General features: G+C 43.1%; 1 protein-coding gene across 1 annotated transcript in view; it reads left to right on the top strand.

Annotated features, from left to right (window-relative positions):
- The first annotated feature begins 12,968 nt into the window (after positions 1 to 12,968).
- Positions 12,969 to 20,060, top strand: part of LOC144592429 (uncharacterized) — a 31,924-nt gene continuing 24,832 nt past the window's right edge. Inside the window, exon 1 of the mRNA XM_078397015.1 lies at positions 12,969 to 12,989. The gene's annotated coding sequence lies outside the window, so the exon portion shown is untranslated. The remainder of the gene's footprint in view (positions 12,990 to 20,060) is intronic.

Below are 20,060 nucleotides of genomic sequence, written 5' to 3'. Positions count from 1 at the left end.
GATCACGTGATAGACTGAGAAAACAAAGAACTTGACATTATAATGTTTGTTTTGTGCATGTAGGAAGGGGAAATGAAGCCCAACTTGTTCTCAACGTTAATTTCTCACTTGAAAATAACAAGATGTTTTTCAGGATCTCCTACATAGTGAGAGCAGGGTCAAATATCTGCCTAAGACCTGGTCTGGGAAATTGGACATTGGAGCCTGGGTTACTGGTTGCTGCAGGCTAAAGATGGCTCCACGAGTACACAGCCCTTGCTCCTATCTAAATCTCACCCTTCTGCACACCCATTCACCATGGCTACTTCAATCATGCTGGGTTTATTCAAAGGTAAGTGGCTCAGTGCACCATTGTATTAAATGGAAGAGCTGCCTGAGGAGGATTGATAAATTTCGGCAGCTCACAGAAGTAATTCAAATGAGTGCAACTCCGGTTATCTGGCAGCCTATTTGGGCATGGACTGTCTCCTCACAATTGGCTATGTGCCCATATATCGATCATAATTAATTTTTAGGCCAATATTTGAGGCACCTGTAGATGCAAGGCAAATATATTTACTGTACATGAATTGAGTAATATAATTATAGACACTTTTATCAAGAATACATTTAAGATCTTGTTATATAAATTTCACAGAGGAAATCATTCCCAAAATAAGCAGCTTTTACTCCATTTTACAAATATCTAATTTGACCGAATCACCCTAGAACTTAATCAGCCTATTATTTTAACAGAATTACATTCCGAATGAACAAAGCTACTTACATGCACATATCAGAGCATTTCACTTTCTGTACAATTAACACTGTAGCAATATTGGTATAATTGATGGACTTGAAAATTGATTTTATTAAAAATTAATTTTATAAATTAATTAATTGATGGATTGAAAGATACAACATGGAAATAGGCCCTTCAAGTCCATACTGACCATCGATCACCCATTCACACTAGTTTTAGGTTATCCCACTTTCTCATCAACTCCATATACACTGGAGGCAATTTACAGACAATTTACAATTAACCAACAAACGTGCACATCTTTGGGATGTGGGAAGAAGGGTAGAGATAATAACCAGGTCTGGAAGTTAAGTGGAGACAAAAGGTTGCAAATATTAAATCTGGTAAGAAAGAAGATGGGGAGTTAAATGTAGAACCAAAGTGGGTGGATGAGAGCAGAATGGGAAGGAGGGGAAGGCAGAGTAAAGGAAAATGGGAAACTGAGATGAGGGAGGGGTGGGGGATGAGCAGATAGATGGAGGAAGGGCTGGAGGAAGGGAAAGGCATTGGGTGATGGGGAAGAAGAATGGAAAGAGAGGTGTGTGCATGGGATGGGTCTAGATTACAAGGGAAGTGGGGAGATGGTTAACTGAAATTGAAAGTATCAGTATTCATGTTATTGGATTATAGGCTACCCGACAGGAATATGAGGTGCTGTTCTTCCAGTTTATATTCTGACCATAGAGAAGGCCGAGGATAAAAAGGTCAGTATGGGAATGGAGAGGGAAATTAAAATGGCTAGCAACCAGGAACATGCAGACTGAACATAAGGTGAATAGCCAGTCTTTTCTGAGAAATATGCATTTTGTGTTCCAGTGTTGCATTTTGGGACGTCTAACAAGGGCAGGACCTACACGGTAAATGGTAGGCTTCTGGGGAGTGTTGTAGAGCAGAGGGATCTAGGAGTGCAGGTGCATGGTTCCTTGAAGGTCAAGTTCCAGGTAGATAAGGTGGTCAAAAGTCTTTTGGCACATTGGGCTTCATCAGTAAGCGTATTGAGTATACAAGTTGGGAGGTCATGTTGCAGTTGTATAAGATGTTGGTGAGACCGCATTTAGAATATTGTGTTCAGTTCTGGGCACCATGTTATAGGAAAGATATTGTCAAGCTTGGAACGGTTCAGAGAAGATTTACGAGGATGTTGCCAGGACTAGAGGGTCTGAGCTATAGGGAGAGGTTGAGTAGGCTGGGTCTCTATTCCTTGGAGCACAGGAGGATGAGGGATGATCTTATAGAGGTGTATAAAATCATGAGAGGAATAGATCAGGTAGATGCACAGAGTCTCGTGCCCAGAGTAGGGGAATCGAGGACTAGAGGACATAGGTTCAAAGTGAAGGGGAAAAGATTTAATAGGAATCTGAGGGGTAACTTTTTCACACAAAGGGTGTTGGGTGTATGGAACAAGCTGTCAGATGAGGTAGTTGAGGCTGGGACTATCCCAACGTTTAAGAAACAGTTAGACAGGTACATGGATAGGACAGGTTTGGAGGGATATGGACCAAGTGCAGGCAGGTGGCACTGGTGTAGCTGGGACATGTTGGCCGATGTGGGCAAGTTGGGCAAAAGTGCCTGTTTCCACACTACATCACTCTATATGACTCTATGGCTCTACAGGTAGGGGAATCTAAAATTAGAGCGTATACACTTAAAATGGAAGGAGAAAGATTTTAAAGGGATAAAGAGGCAACTTTTGCGCACAGAGGGTCATGGGTATTGGGAATGAGCTACCAGAGGAGATGAAAGAGGTGAGTACAGTAACAACATTTAAAATAAATGGACAGGTACATGCAAAGGAAAGGTTTGGAGGGTTGTGGGCCAACACAGCTAAATGGGATTAGCTTGGTTAAGCAACTTGGTCGGCATGATAAGTGAGCCAAAGGGCCTGTTTGCGTGCTGCATAACTCCATCCTCATGACATCGGAGCAGAATTAGGCCATTTGGCCCAACGAGTCTGATCTGCCATTTGATCGAGGCTGATTACCCTCTCAACCACATTCTCCTGCCTTCTTACCTTTGACACCTTTACTTATCAAGAACCTATTAATCTCTGCTTTAAAAATACCCAATAACTTGGCTTCCACAACCGTCTGTGGCAATGAATGCGACGGATTTACCATTCTCTGGCTAAAGAAATTGCTCCTCATCTCCATTCTAAAGGGACATCCTCTTTTACTTTGTGACTACTGAGAGAGAGCTGCAATATTAGTGGTGATGTCTTTCACATTTTAAACAACAGTTTTGTCTGCTTTTACAGGGCAATAGACAATAGGTGCAGGAGTAGGCCATTTGGCCCTTCGAGCCAGCACCACCATTCAATGTGATCATGGCTGATCATTCTCAATTAGTACCCCGTTCCTGCCTTCTCCCCATACCCCCTGACTCCGCTATCCTTAAGAGCTCTATCTAGCTCTCTCTTGAAAGCATTCAGAGAACTGGCCTCCACCACCTTCTATCTCAAAGAAGATTTGGGCGCTCAACCTGATTTATGCCTAAAATGTAACCTTCATTCAACATCATTAAATAAGGGCGGACTTCCCGATTATCATGATATTGCTGCTGCTGAGAGCTTGTCGCCATACCTCACACAGTAGAATGGCATGACTAACTGAGATAAAACATTGTAAACCTGAAATGGTAATTCTTTTCATCTTTGCAAGTGTACTTGTGGCCGAGTATTTCAGCATTTTTCATTTTTATTTGCATTTCTAGTATCTTTATTGTGCAAAATCTATCTCATTGGACGTAGGCCATTTGGGACACAGTAAATGAAAGGATTTCTTCCATTAGATCAACTGTGATCACAACAGTAATGTCCACAATTATTTACTACCCTTAATGCAATAAAAAAAGTCTCAAACAGCCTTTAAAGCACCTTTAAACAAAAAAAAAATACCATGCCATTTTTTTGTGGCATATGAACAAAATTTGGTCATGACAGGTTTTAAGAGGCATCTTAAAGGAGTGAAAAAAGTTTTCACAGGGTGTTCTAGTGTTTAGGGTCTTAGTTGCACCACTTTTTCGAAGGCTCTTGCATTCTTGTTTAGTTTAGTTTAGAGATACAGCGCGGAAACAGGCCCTTCAGCCAACCGAGTCAGCGATCCCCACACATTAACAATATCGTACATACACTAGGGACAATTTACACATATATCATGTCAATTAACCTACAAACCTGTATGCCTTTGGAGTGTGCGAGGAAACAGAAGATTTCAGAGAAAATCCATTTAGGTCACTTGGAGAACGTACAAACTTCATACAGACAGCACCTGTAGTCGGGATCGAACCTGGGTCTCTGGTGCTGTAAGACAACAACACTGCGCCTAGTGCATTGGAATTCTCATACAAGGCCATGATGCAACCAGTTCAGGATATTTTCTACAGTACATCTACAAAAGTTTGTTAGAGTGTTTGGAGACATACCAAATCTTTGCAAACTTCTCATGTAGAGACAATGACTGGCCTTCTTTGTAATTACATTGATGTGCTGGGCCCAGGAAGGATCATTCAAGATGTTGATGCCCAGGAAATTGAAACTGCCAACACTCTCCACCACTGACACTGATGCTTGAAATGGACGCTTAGTCTCCCATCATCCCCCTTCTGAAGTCAACAATTAGTTTGTTAGTCTTATTGCTATTGAGCGAATGGTTCTTGTTGTGCAGCCACTCACTCAACAGGGTTTTCTATCTCCTGAATGCTGACTTGTTACCACTTATAATTCAGCCAGCCACAACGGAGTCATCGGCAAATTTGTAGCTGGCACTGGAGTTTTGCTAAGCCACACAGTCATGGATGTAAAGGGAATAGAACAGGGGGCTAAGCACGCAACTTTGAAGTGCACCTGTGTTGATGGTCAGTGAGGAAGTAGTTACCGATAAGCACTAACTGAGGTCTGCCAAAGAGCAAGTAAAGGATTCAGTTGCAAACTAAGGTATAGAGCCCCCAGATCTTGGAGCTTAGTATAAATTTGGAGAGGATAATGATGTTGAATGCCAAGCAGTGGGTAATGAACAGTGGCCTGACATATGTGGCCCTGTATTCCTGATGGCCCAGAGCAGAGTGGAGCGCCAGTTAGATACCCTTTGCTGTTGACCTGTTGTGGTAATAGGCAAAATGAAACAGATCCAGGTTATTTCTGAGGTGGAAGTTCATTCATGCCATAACTAACCTATTGAAACACTTTATTGCAGTAGATGTATTACTGGATGTTAGTCATTGAGGCAGATCACAGTGCTCTTTCTGGACATTGGTACAATAGATGTCCTTTTGAAACATAGGTGCATTTCGATTATAGAAGCAGGCATGTTTTGCTAAAATTGGCCAAGATCTTTGTGAGACTGCACTTTAGGTTTAGTTTTGATCTTATCTGAGTGAGGAAGGATGGCCTTTGCTCTGCAGCATTGGTTCCACTAGAATTGAGATTGAGAAGCTGTGCATACAAAAAAATACATTTTAAGAGAACTGGACAATAGACAATAGACAATAGGTGCAGGAGTAGGCCATTCGGCCCTTCGAGCCAGCACCGCCATTCAATGTGATCATGGCTGATCATTCTCAATCAGTACCCCGTTCCTGCCTTCTCCCCATACCCCCTGACTCTGCTATCCTTAAGAGCTCTATCAAGCTCTCTCTTGGATGCATTCAAGAGAATGCAGGGAAGATGTTGCCAACAATGGGAGAGTCCAGGATTAATCTAAAGGAAAGAGGTAAGCCATTTAAGACTGGGAGTGAAATTTCTCCTCATCTCTGACAACCTGTGGAAGTATCAATGATACTTTATTGTCATATGTACTTAGGTACAGTGAAATTCTTTTTTTGATGATACTTTATTGTATACAGTTCAGTAAAAGTCTTACTATACCTAGGCACAATCATGCTTAAGTACAATAGTGTGGGAACAGTTGCCACGTTTCCGGCACCATTTTGTATGATTCAAGTCCGAAGTTGTTGAATTGTAGAGTCTTAACTTGGCCAAGAGCCCATTGTCCTAGTGATGGCACTCAATAGGAGAGGCAATTAAAGACAAATCATTGAATATGTTCAAGGAGTTAGATATTGTTTCAATGGCTGGTGCGATCAAGAGGTATGGCAAGAAAGTTGAGACTGGGTACAGGATTTTGATTATGAGCTGTAATTATATTGAATGGCAAAGAATGGGCTGGGTCATACTTTTAAAAGAGATATAAGGAGCCCTTTTCTGTACATCGAGTCTGTCTAGGCTCACAGAGCAATCACATTGCTCCACTTATTCCCAACAACATATTATCTCCACATTTCATCAACTTCCCCAAATTCTAACACAAGAGTTAATTTACAATGGGCAATCAACTTATCAAGCTGCACATCGTCCAGGTGTGGAAGGAAACTGGAGCTCTGGGGGAGATTTGCAGCGTGGTATGGATAATGTCCATACTCCACACACAGACAGCATTGAAGATCAGGATTAAACCCAAGCCACTGGAGCTGTGAAGCACCTCGGTTCGGCTCTGCTTTTCACCCAGTGTGTCACATCTTAAATCCCCATTGGTAGACTTACCTGAACTAAGCCAGATATCACAAGGTTTTAATGAGGCTTCCCGAGAACAGAAAAATATGGCGTTCTAATTTGAAGCTTTCACATCTAGCCTCCAGATGATGGAATACCATTGTGAAGTGAATTGATACATGTTATTTGCTGGCGATTGAAAGTGATGGCAGGATCCGAAGAGGAGAGGAAAACAGTTAGTCCTTCTATTTTTCCATCTCTTGTCACCCTATGTAGCTTCTACCTTGTATCTTCAATGCTTCTGCCTCATGTAACATTGATAATACAAATGTAATATGACTTCTTCTGTTACAGTCACTTATGTAAATAAAATCGAAAGGAGAGGTTCAATTGTCTTGATATACGGTGACAATGATGGCTCAGCGTGTGGTGACAGGTACATGTAGGGATGTTCCTGAGATGAACATTTGAGTTTGAGCGTATACAGGATTGTGAATGAAGGACAGGGATTGCAGCACTTAGTGCATCCTGTACTTATTAAACATTCATGACAAGCTCTGAAAGTAATTTAATAAAGTGTTATGGATACTACAAGGGTTATGGGTGCTTTCTGCTTTATGTAGTGAACTGATGGAACGTAGCAGTGTGTTCACTTCCCTTGGTTTACTCTGTAAGGTCATGAAACTTCATAATACAATGCCTCTGGGTACACAATGCACGGCACATGGCATTGATGCTGGGCTACAAGTCCCATATATAAAAGTACTCTTCCAGATTTAAATCTGTACCTTTATTCAGCAGGCTGACTGGAATTTTGATCCCTCATTTTGACAAAAATGATCCTGCAACAAAACAAAGTGCACTTCAGGGCCCTTGTTGCAAATAATTGGCTGTTGCATTTGTAACTCTACAGCAGGGATGATACTTCCAAAGCACATCGTTGTGGCATGTCTGGAGGTCATGAAGAGTTCTTTGTGAATGCAAATCTTTGTTTTGGGAGAGGTTCCCAAGCCATCCTTCTGTGTCTCACATGCTTTATTAAATTTCAAAATACTATTGGAGAAACAGCACTCTATGGAACTATTTCCATAAAGAAAAGTGCAAATTTGTAAATGATCATGACTTGAAAATTGAATTTCCCAAATCATTGTGTTAAACTAGAGCTGAGTGGTTTGTCCTGTATCTATTAACGCCAATGTTTCCTGGATTCAGAGCTTACAATGTATTTAAGGAAGGGTGAGGCAGGCAGAGATGCTGCCTGACCTGCTGAGTTACTCCGGCATTTTGAGATACCTTCAATTTGTACCAGCATCTGCAGTTTTTTTCCTACATAATTTGCTGCTCCACTGCGATTTCTCCTCATGGTATGTCTACTTTGAAGAAGTTCTCCTCCTTTCTTTGATGAGAGTTTAGCAACATGCCCCCCCCCCCCCCTCTGTGATTCCTCCTGGACATCAGTCTGAAGAAGGGTCTCGACCCGAAAAGTCACACATTCCTTCTCTCCAGAGATGCTGCCTGACCCGCTGAGTCATTCCAGCATTTTGTGATACCTAAGGAAGGGTGAGGGTTTGGAGGTGGGGATGGGGGTGGGGTGGAGGTTGAGGAGGGGTGGGGGCAGTGGGTGCGTGGTGGTTGAGATCTTTAAATGTGTAGCGCACGCACCACCTGATCTCTCTGGGGTGGCCAGGCCTTAAATGACTCCATCTCTCCATTAATCTAGCACACTGCTAGAAATGTGGAGCCAGCGCTGCCGTCGCAGCTGCGGCTTGCCTGCAGTCCGTCTGTCTTTTGTGTTTTTTGTTGTTTTTGTCTGAATTGTAGTTTAATTTGATGTAGTGTTGTATGTTATGTTATGTTTTGGGGGGGGGGGAGGGAACGGGAACTGTAACTGTAACATTCTCTCTCCCGAACGGAGACGCGACCTTTGTTCTGTGTCGTGTCTCCGTTCCCGTTGCGGCCTACCATCGGCCATGCACCTGGGACCACCTGGGGCTCTGGTTCGCAGAGCCCGCGGCGCGGACTCACCACCTGCGGCGCTGGCTGCCTGCGGATGCTGCGGGAGCGGCTGCGACTCGTCTCCGGAGGCTCCGGCGCGGGCCGTGTGGACGTCGGAAGCCCGCAGGCCCCTGGATGGGGGCCGACATCGGGAGCTCCGGCAGCGGCAGAGGCAGCGTGTTCGCCCGCCCCGAATCGCGGGGCTTGGGTCGGCCCGCCACGGACCTTTCACCGTCCGGCGCGGCCTGAAATAGGCCGTGGACTTTTCACCGTCCGGCACGGCGCTCCAATGTCGAGAGCCCCGACCGCCCCGACGTGGCAACTCCAACAGCCTGACCGCGGGACAAGACGGCAGGGAAGAGAAAAAGACATTGTGGCCTTCCATCACAGTGAGGAGGGACTGGAGGAGACTCACTGTGATGGATGTTTCTTTTTGTTTGGTGTTAGTTGTGATTGTATGTGTTATTGCATTTTTATTGATTAATCTTATTGGTCTTATTGTTCAACTGCGGGTAATGTTTCATTTTACTACACATTTATGTGTATGTAACAAATAAACGACTATTGATATTGATATTGATATAATTGACGGGGGATTGCAAGTTTTTCACCAGCCCCTGCAACACATTGGTAATGCACATCTTCATATGGTTTGTGGTTGAAGTTGTGGTTGAAATCGCAGTGGAGCAGGAAAACGGGAAAACATCACAGCACTGAGAATTGCTGGAGAATCGATGGTGCAGCGGTTCAGTTGAGACCTGGATTCAATCCTAAATACGGGTGCTGTCTGTACAAAGTTTGCACGTTCTCCCCATGACTTGCGTGGGTTTTGTCCAGGATCTCCAGTTTCCTTCCACGCTCCAAAGACGTACAGGTTTGTAGGCTAATTGCCTTGGCAAAATTGCAAATTGTCATAAGGTCATAAGATCATAAGTGAAAGGAGTAGAATTTGGCCATTCGGCCCTTCAAGTCTACTACGCCTTTCAACCATGGCTGATCTATCTTTCCCTCCTAACCACTTTCACCTGCCTTCTCTTCATAACCTCTGACACCTGTATTAATCAAGAATCTATCTCTGCTTTAAAAATACCCACTGACTTGGCCTCCACAGCATTCTGTGGCAACAAATTCCACAGATTCACCACCCTCTGACTAAAGAAATGTCTCCTCATCTTCCTAAAAGAACGTCCTTTGAATCTGAGGCTGTGACCTCTAGTCCTACTCATGAAAACACCCTCTCCACATCCACTCTATCCAAGTCTTGTCCCAAGTGTGTGTAGGATCGTGTTAGTGTGTGAGGGTCACTCATTGGTGTGGACCTATTGGGCTGAAGGGCCTATTTCCGTGAGTTTAGTTTTAGTCTAAACTAAGACTAAACTAAAAGGATATGGAACAATAGATAGAAACAAGGAACTGAAAATGCTGGTTTACAAAATAAGACACAAAGTGCTGGAATAACTCAGCGAGTGAGGCAGCATTTCTGGAGAAGATGGATAGGTGCTGTTTCCTGTCAGGACCTTTCTTCAGACTGATTATAGTGGGGTAGAGGGCAAGAAATGTTGGAAGAAGGAGGGGCTGGACAAAGCATGGCAGGTAATAGATGAGCACAGGTGTGTTCAATAGGTGAAGAATAGGTGTTATCTCAGGAGTGAATCTCCCCATGCTAAACCATAGAGCAGCACAGTGGTAGAGTTGCTGCCTTACAGCACCAGAGATCCAGGTTCAATCCTGTCTACGGGTGTTGTCTGCACAGAGTTTATACTTTCTTCCTGTAATGACTACAAGCGCAAATCAAGCGTGAATAATATGCTGACCTCTCTCGGATCGGATACCCTAGAGCTCCGCAGAATCAGGCTAAGACTTAATGCAATTTATAAGGAGATTCACACTATCAAATCTTCTGTCATCCCAGAGCACCAACCGCCATGAAACAAGACAAAATACTGCTCCCTACATCATCAACTCGCTAAATTTCAATAGACTTTGCTACCAATATTCCCTTTACCCTAGGATGATAAGGGAATGGAATATGTTACCACGCAACACGCTCCTGATGTTCAGTCATTTAAAAAGGGGATTGAGCAACTAAATCTCCTCAACTTGGTCAAAAAGGCCCAAGTGATTCAAAATGTAATCACTAAATCACTTCTACTCACTCCGACCTGTGCGAGATAACCACTTATGAGGTGTTTGCGCAGTAATCAACCAGAACCAGAACCTGTGATTGCATGGGTTTTCTCCGGATGCTCCGGTTTCTTCCCACACTCCAAAGACATACAGGTTTGTAGGTTAATTGGCTTTGATAAGTTGTAAAATGCTCCATAGTATGTACAGTACGATACCGTAACCTGTACTGTAACCTGATACAGTACGATACTGTAACAGTACGATACTGCTGGTGTACAGGGCGATCTCTGGTTGGCGCGGATTCAGTGGGCCAAATGGCATGTTTCCGCACTGAATCTTTACCATCTAATGTAAAGTCTAAATAGCACAGGAAGTAATCTCTTTACTCCAGTTGATTGGTCAAGGTGAGTGCTCTGATCTGCCTGAGTACAACTCGGAAATGCAGCTTTGCAACAACACTCGTGTGTTCACCAGATCACCAATCCACACGTGGTCTCCATCCCGGGGAGCCGCGCACGCGGCGGGAGTGTCCCGGGGAGCAACTGTGCTGACGTCATCCAGAACGACGACCAGGGACCAGTAGGCCCGACTCACCCCACAGGCCTCCCAGGGCACTGCGATGAAGCCGGGCGGCGAGGCCTGAATGAGCCTCAGCGGTGGTGGCGGCAACGTGGGCCTCGGCAGCAACGGGAGCCTCGGTGGCGGTGGGGCCTCGCGGTCGATGAGCGTGAGGGGGGAGAGGAAGACAATGGGGACCCGGCATGGGGGGACTGTCGTGAGGGACAATGAGAGAACAAAGGGCGACTGTGGTGGGGGGGGGACTCTAGTTTAGAATCCTCTGCCCAGGGGATAAGTCTGTGTTTATTTGTTTGTTTGTTCATTTGCTCCGATGAAGGTGCTGTGCACACTGCAGCTAGCCAACAGACACTTGGCTTTTTCTTTTTGTTTTCACTTTTAATTTCAAGTTTTAATGTACCTCGTGTGCTGTGGCTGTCAGCAGACCAATTTCCCCGTCGAGGATGAATAAAGTTTATCGTATTGTATCGTACAGCACATACAGACACACAGAGCCCACCATGACAGTCATCTTATTGCCTCTTAAAAACTCACAGCCAACAAATGCTTATCACCCAGTCAATCACAAAAAAATAGAACAATGGCTTTTGCATCATTAATACAATTTGAAATGCACTTTCCCTGCATTTGACTGCAATAGCCAACTGTCCCAGAAGATGCGAGAGGACCCCCTCCTGTCACAAAGGTTAACCAACAAAAGCTTTTCACTGTACCCTGGTACACATGACAATAAACTAAACGGAACTGAAACTGACACCAGGCCTGATTCCTCTTTATAAGCACAGGAGTCATCTGGGCCACCATCCCTGCTAGAGCTGAGGGGATGAGAGGGCCACACAAGTTTCCAATTGTCTTCCCTCAAAGTATTCTGTCTTTATATACTTACAGCAAAAACAGAAACTGCCAAAAACTCTCAACAGAGCAAACAACATTTGTGGAGAGAGAAACAAAGTCAATGTGGCTATTTTATTTTATTTTAATGTAATTTAGTTTATTGTCAGTTTATTGCCATTCCTGCACATCAAGTATGTGAACTGGACTTTGGACCTTTTGTTAATGCCGCCAAAATATAGCGACTCGTGCATGCGTGATCAACGCAAAAAGAATATCACTGTGCTGTGCACACATGACGATAAAGCATAATTGAACCATTGATACATTCTGATCAGGAATGATGGCCACATCAGTACTAGAGTATATTGACTGCCCCCCCCCCCCATGATGCAGTGACTGATGAAACAAGTTTCTGGCCCTGTTGAAGCTTAGAAGTCTTTTTGCCTCTGGACTTTCTGCTAACAGCCACTCAGAAACAGATCTTTTCAGAAGCAGAGGCATCAATTGGGACCGCACAGTTGCCATCACAAAGCAGACTGCTGCCTGACAAGAATTAATCATCTGCTGCTTGGGTCTGCTGCAGTGGAAACCAAGCACCAGATTTGTTGGATCTCCAGTCCAAGGAGAGATTTGGTGCTGACACAAAATGCTGGTGTAACTCAGCGGGTCAGGCAGCATCCCTGGAGAACGTGGATAAGTGATGTTTAAATGGTGGATCTGCTCTGAGCGATCCACCATGGTTCAGAAACACACCAAAAAAAACAATTTCAGCTGCTAATCCTACAAATAGGTGAAACACAATGAATTATATCATTCCATGCATGCACACTGCACCTGGAAGTGCTAGGCTGCAATTCACAATCATCTTTATTTGCAGTGTGAACATCAGTTCATCATCATAAGCAATACTTGTGAACAATAAGTGAACAATTTTTCATAACATATCTTCCTGCAAGTTCAATTGCATGGCACTCGGCAAAAGTGCCGTATGAATGAAATTCTAGACCATTAATATCTTTTATATTTCTACAAATAAAGAATGAGCCAAATTTTGAGTGTTGCTTGATTCATGAGCTCCTGAAGGAAGTGAAGTGCCATTATCTGTCACTAAGGCAAGTGACAGAAATGCAGAGTAGTTTAATTAGAAGCTTTTTGATGGTTTGATCAAAGCACTGGCTCCTCTTGGGGAAGGTAAGTGGGCTCATGCCCTACAATCGCCCTTGCTTATAATTGTACTGTACCTGAATTAATTAGATTTTATTTGACATTTGGGGAGTTTCTTGCCATTGCATGCATACAAACAATGTATGCAAATTAATCCTCATTTCCTCAAGGATGTGCAGAACACAGGTGTTTTTTGCTACAAGTTTGAAGTTACAAACAGAATGGAAGTTGGCATCTAAGAGGCACAGGGGCTTGTTGAAAAACAAAATTCACTGTTTCTCATGCACTTCATAGAACCTGTAGGTTCAATTTCATTGAAATGAAGTTTTTGTACTGGCCTCCTTCACTGAGGAACAGTGGACACTAGATTGACTAACCAAGTGTTGCTTATGATGATGACCTGCCTATTTGAATGTTTAATGGACTAATTAGGCTGTATCACTGCAAGTGGGCTTCAGTCTGCTACTCAATTTATTGCATCCAAACATCAAGATCACAGCAGGGAGAATTCTACTGCAATAATGTGTTGACTATTTCTACAAAAAAAAATGAGAACAATACTATGGAAATACCCCTGCCTATTATTTTATGAGGCATGCTACCCATCAAATAAACTTTACAAAATTAAAATGCTGAGGGTTCTACAAGTCTGAAATGGAAAATACTGGAAATATTCAGCATGTCGACAAAACCTCCAAAGAGATGAGCAGACTTAATGTTTCAGATTGTTAAACTGTCATAAAATAGCTTCAAATTTTCTTTGGAGATTTTGGCCATGGTACTGATAAAAGAACTGGTCCTTTATTTGAGTGATTGGTGTTTCCATATAGTTTAGAGATACAGCATAGAAACAGGCCCTTTGGCCCACAGAGTGCACAACGACTTAACCTACACATCTTTGGAATGTGGGAGGAAACCAGAGCATTTGGGGAAAACCCACGCAGTCACAGGAAGAATGTCCAAACTCCACACAGATAGCACCCGTTGTCAGGATCAAACCTGAGTCTCTAATGTTGTGTACTGCTGCACCACTGTGCTGTCCTTATCTCATCTAGCTTTCATTTCGTATAGCATAATGTCACTGGACTGATTGGACTTTTGTCCCACAATGTCCTAGTTGCCATTAGCACTAATTTCCCACCTTCCACCACATGATACACCATTGGCTTGTAATTATACCTACAGGAACAATTGTTTAAATTGCTGTTGCATTATAAAACCAAAGAAAAAAATTAATCAGGATAATAAAATTTCTGTTCCACACATTAAGCCAAGTTTATCTGCAAATTATGGTGTTCCAGAAAATCTAATTCTAAAAATTTAAAACCTCTATTACAGATATATAAAGACAACTATATGACCCGATTACATTATTTATGAAGAAAGTATCATTTCAAAGATGATATTAAAACAGGAGGTATTTGTGTGAATATATCAGTCTCAGTGTGGTAACACACTTTGGCCGTAAACGGGCTTGCCCCCCTATATCAAAAATCTTCTAACCCACCACTCTATCTCCAGGTCCCTCAGGTCGGCCGATTTGGGGCTACTCACTATCCCGCGGTCTAGGCTTAAGCTCAGGGGTGACCGCGCTTTTGCAGTTGCAGCTCCGAGACTGTGGAACAGCATCCCTCTCTCCATCAGAACTGCCCCCTCCATCGACTCCTTTAAGTCCAGGCTCAAAACCTATTTCTACTCCCTAGCGTTTGAGGCCCTCTGAGGAACTGTTTATGTATGTGCTGTTATGTTTGTGTGCCATTGTATGTTCGTTTCTTAGTACCTGAACTGATGTACAGCACTTTGGTCAACGTGGGCGTTTTAAAAAATGTGCTATCCAAATAAAATTAACTTGACTTGACTTGGCTTGGCCATATGCCAATTTCACTGGATTTCCTTTTGACTTTATATTTGATGTAGTTTAATTTATGTTGAGAATCTGATGATGATAACTCAGCTGCTATGAAGATTTGCCATTGTGAAGGAGATTTCAAGGCTTCCTAGAAGAAAGGAAACAATGAAATCTTAAAAAAACTTTAGAATGCCATTCTGCCCTATTCCCACTGGCAGCCATCTCAAATGCTTAATATTGATTTCCTGGAGGACCTCCCCTTTCAGTAGCCCCATTCCCTAATTCCCAAATGGAGTCAGCATTTAATATGAAAATTTCAATCCTGCACGTGTGAGGTGTTGCACATTAGAAGGTCAAATATAAGGGGGAAATATACAATTAATGGCATGACTCTTAACACCTTTGATATATATAGAGGGATCTTGGGTCCAAATCCATAATTCAGTGGAAGTGGTAACATGTAGATAGAGTAGTAAAGAAGGCATATGCTATGCTTGCTTTCTGACTTTCAGGTATTGAGTATAAGTCAGGAAATCATGTTGCAGCTTTATAGGATTTTGGATAGGCTGTATTTGGAGTATTGTGTGCATTTCTGTTCGCAGCAGATCTGTTTGCAGCAGACCAGGTTGGGCATTTGATTTGATGCCCATGTGAGCTAATTGCCCTTCAGTGCCTGGATAAGAATCCACAATCACATTTTTATACTGGTCCAGAAGTTTCTTTAAATGTGAGGGTGATGCATTCCTATTAGATGTGCTTTTTCCATTTATCGACAAATCTAGTACAATGTGATATATCTGAATTTGCAGAAGGCTTTGGATACAGTCCCACACAGCAGCTGGTCAGCAAGGTTGGAGTACATGAAATCAGGAATATTATACTAATCTAGACAAGGGTTTGGTAATTAGATGGAAAATAAATGTGGAAATAAACAGATCTCTCAGATTGGCAGGCTGCGATTAGAGCGATATGGAAGGAATCAGTTCTTGGGCAACATCTATTCACAGTCTATTGCAAGTAGTGCGTTACTTCACAGCTCATGTGACCTATGTCTGAGGAGTTTGCATGTTCTCCCTGTGACCAAATTGGTTTCCTCTTCTAGCACTGGTTTCCTCCTAGAAATTTGCTGGTTGCTAGATAAATTGGCCACTGTACCACTGGTGAAGGTGGATGGCAGGAGATTCAAAAGACTAGATGGGCATGTGGGAGCGAGTAGGTTCAGAGATATTTGTTGCTCCAGAGACATCAATATATGGAATTGATGGGATTGCTTTGGGTACCAACATTGACCCAATGGGCTGAGTGTCTTCCCTCCTTATCATGAAAAATATGAGATCAATATGAGTCATATAGGATTAAGTGCCATATTTTAAAATGTTCTGATAATATGAAACTGGGCAGATTTGTAATGGAGGTGTAAGGAGGCATAGGGGACAAGCTGAATGAATTGATAAGTGCTTGGCAGGAGGAATATAATGTAAAAAAATATGGCAACATCCACTTTGGTGAAAATAATTTAAAAGAGCAGACTGTCTGTTAAACGGTGAGAGATTGGTCACTTTTGATGTACATGTGGAACTAGTTGTACTTATCAATATCCCTGAAGGCCAAAATATAACTGCAGCTAGTGACTGGGAAGGCAAATTGGATGTTAACTGTTATTAAAACAGATTTATTATTAAAATAATAATAATTATTATTATTATTATTAAGAAATTATTCAATTGCAGGAGAAAGAAAGTCTTGTTGCAAATGTTTAGGGTCTTGGAGAGATCACATATGAAGCATTGACTACAGCTGTTTAATGTTCAAATTCAGGGGTTCCTATGACTTATTTAACAGCCAATGTGATGTATCTAACTGCTCCAGGACTGCCATATTGGACTGTATTTTCACCGAATATAATTAGATTTGTCTTTTTATTACAATCAATTTTTTTGCAAGCAATTTTTTTTCTTTTCGTTCATACTTGAGTCTGCACCTGAGACTTGATGTGATTAGTTATTGAATCATCACATTCAACCTACCAATGGTTATTAAGCAACTTATCCCATTCTCCTTTCAAGCATCAGTATCAATGAATTCTTAACTGTGCTGGGCAGGGGTGAGGCATGAGGACATAACCAGGTGTGCACAGTTCTGAGTCTTTGCAATTCTTCCTCAAATAGTTGCAGAAGCAAAACCTTTCAATATTTTAAGGCAACTGTAAATAGATACTTGATAATCAAGGGGAGGCTGGGCACAGTTATCACTGACAGATGAGGTTAAAGAGTCATAGAGTAATACAGTGTGGAAACAAGCCCTTTGGCCCAGCTTGCATGACTATGGAGCAGATACGAGGAACTGAGTGATCAAATCCTGCTCCTAGTTCATGTGTTTGTTTTCCAATTATGTATCAGTCTTTATTGTAACACTAATGCTTAAAATTCGTGTTTGAAGAGATTTAAGATTGAATGTTTTCCGGAAGTATCTGCTGCAAAGAGCATCGAAACATTATTTAGCAGATAATCTGTCTATGCAACCAAATCTATAAAAGGCACTTAATGCTAATATTTTTCAGACCAGAGGTACAGAAGATCATGATTGCATTTCAACTGCCTGATAGGAAATCCAAAATATATACCGCATGACCAACAGTTGAATAGTACTTTTAATTTGATAACATTTTGCAACAGAATTAAAATCATCTAACATTTCAATACATGACTGAAAATGTAAAGCTTCAAATGAGTAGATTGTAGCGACCATAGAGAATGGTCCAGGTCGTCGAACCCTCGGATTGGCCAGCGAGGTCACGTGTGAACGCGACCATGGGGATTGGTCCAGGGAGCGACATCGCTGATTGGCCAGCGATGTCATGTGCGCGTTTGGCGCCCGAAATAGCAGTTCGGCGAAGTCTTCGAAGAAGACAGTAAGTTTTTGATGGTTGTCCTTTACCTTGTTGTTTAACTCTGTATTCGAATATTGCGGCTGCAATAAACTTCCTTTACAACCAACGTTTTGACACGCCACGGTGGTGGATCGGTTCACCCGGTGGCCAGAGGCTTTCCCATTGTCTGATATTTCATCAGCGTCTTGTGCTAGGACTTTGGCCCTTCATTGGGTAGCTCGTTTCGGGGTCCCGGCAGTTATTACCACTGACAGAGGCCCACAATTCACTTCGTCCCTCTGGGCCGCGCTCGCAGAACTGTACGGGTCCAAGTTACAACCCACTACTGCATATCACCCCCAGGCAAATGGACTCGTAGAAAGGTTCCACCGCCAACTTAAGGCGTCCCTCAGTGCAAGGCTTGAAGGCCCGGACTGGGTAGACCAGCTCCCTTGGGTTCTTTTGGGCATCCGGACTGCTCCTAAGCTAGATCTCGGTGCGTCATCCGCAGAGCTAGTATATGGCTCGACACTTCGAGTACCCGGAGATCTGTTTCCGGACCCTTCAGACCAGCTGCCTACAGTCCCATCAGTGTTAGCATCTCTCCGGGAACGGGTGGGCTCCCTGGCTCCAGTTCCGACTTCACGTCATGTGTGCCCCATGGTACATGAACCGCCTTCCCTGAAGGACTGTGAGTTCGTTTTTCTGCGAAAAGATTCCCATCGCGCCCCGTTGCAGAGGGTCTATCAAGGGCCGTTCCGGGTTTTGCGTAAGGGAACAGCTACCTTCACCTTAGACATGTGCGGCAAGAGTGAGCTCGTCTCGGTGTCCCGGCTCAAACCTGCACATTTGGATCCGGATCAACCAGTCCTGGTCGGTCAAACCCCTATGAGAGGCCGACCTCCGTTAGTTCCGCTCAGTCCAGGACCCCCCGTTCCGACAGTTCCTCCAGGACCCCCCGTTCCGGCAGTTCCTCCAGGACCCCCCATTCCGGTAGTTCCTCCAGGACCTCCCGTTCCGGCTGTTCCGCCAAGTCCGGAACCCCCGGCTCCTGTGGTTCAGGCTGTCCCTCTCCATACTCGTTATGGTCGCGAAATCCGGCTCCCTGCTAGGTTCCGCACCTCGGGTTCTGGGGGGGGTCATGTAGCGACCATAGAGAATGGTCCAGGTCGTCGAACCCTCGGATTGGCCAGCGAGGTCACGTGTGAACGCGACCATGGGGATTGGTCCAGGGAGCGACATCGCTGATTGGCCAGCGATGTCATGTGCGCGTTTGGCGCCCGAAATAGCAGTTCGGCGAAGTCTTCGAAGAAGACAGTAAGTTTTTCATGGTTGTCCTTTACCTTGTTATTTAACTCTGTATTCGAATATTGCGGCTGCAATAAACTTCCTTTACAACCAACAAGTTTTCGGACTCGCCATAAGATTATGATTAATAAATCATGGACCAAGAGGTTTTTATTATTTTTCAAGTGGGCAGATGTCAAATTAGATCTACCATGTTATATTAGACATTTATCAGTGCTGAACAATATATTTAATTTAAATCACCAGATTATTTGATAAATCACTTCATATACATCCTAAATCGAGGGTGTATTAGATTATAATGCAATACGTTGGGATTTTTTTGTAAGTGGCTGTACAGTATTTTAGAACTATAAAACAGCTTTCCAAAACTTTCTTGAAGGAGTTGTATTCCAAACTATTTCCAAGGGCAACTCACAAGAAACATTTCGCAAACCGATCCGATTGCTTATTTTAACTATAAGGAATCAGTTTGTGATCGTTTTAGTAATTAAAAAAATACAGATGCTGTACATAAGATCAAAATTAAGGAAAACCCCAAGGCCCTTCGGTAGGTATGGGATAGGAAGGTAACCAGGGAAAGAATAGGACTCATTAAGGACAAAATAGCAAACCGTGCATGAAGCCAGGGGACATACATGAGGTCTTAAATCAATACTTCTCATCTGTATTCACTTAGGTGAAGAATATTGTAGCTGAGGAATTTGCAGGTGAGAAACACAGTGAATTTCTGGAACTTGTTATCATTCAAAATTAGATATTAGATGCCTTAAGGCTGGATAAATATCCAGTGCTGCTATGGGAGGCAAAGGGAGGAGATTGTAGGGACCATAACAGAGATATTATATCTTCCTTGGCCTTAGGTGAGGAAGCAGATGAATGAGAATAGCAAATGTGAGCACTTTCATTCAAGAAGGACAGCATGGAAAAACTAGGTCATTCCAAGCAAAGAGCCGAACATAATTGTTTTAGTTTTTATGTTTCTAGTTTTAATTTTATGGATACCGCGTAGAAACAGGCCTCTCTGCCCATCGAGTCCACACTGAACAACGATCACCCGATCACACTAGCT

Source organism: Rhinoraja longicauda, chromosome 3 (assembly GCF_053455715.1).
Source record: "Rhinoraja longicauda isolate Sanriku21f chromosome 3, sRhiLon1.1, whole genome shotgun sequence".
Lineage (NCBI taxonomy): Eukaryota > Metazoa > Chordata > Chondrichthyes > Rajiformes > Arhynchobatidae > Rhinoraja > Rhinoraja longicauda.
Note: the sequence above shows the minus strand (reverse complement) of the source record. Positions and strands in the feature narration are given on the sequence as shown.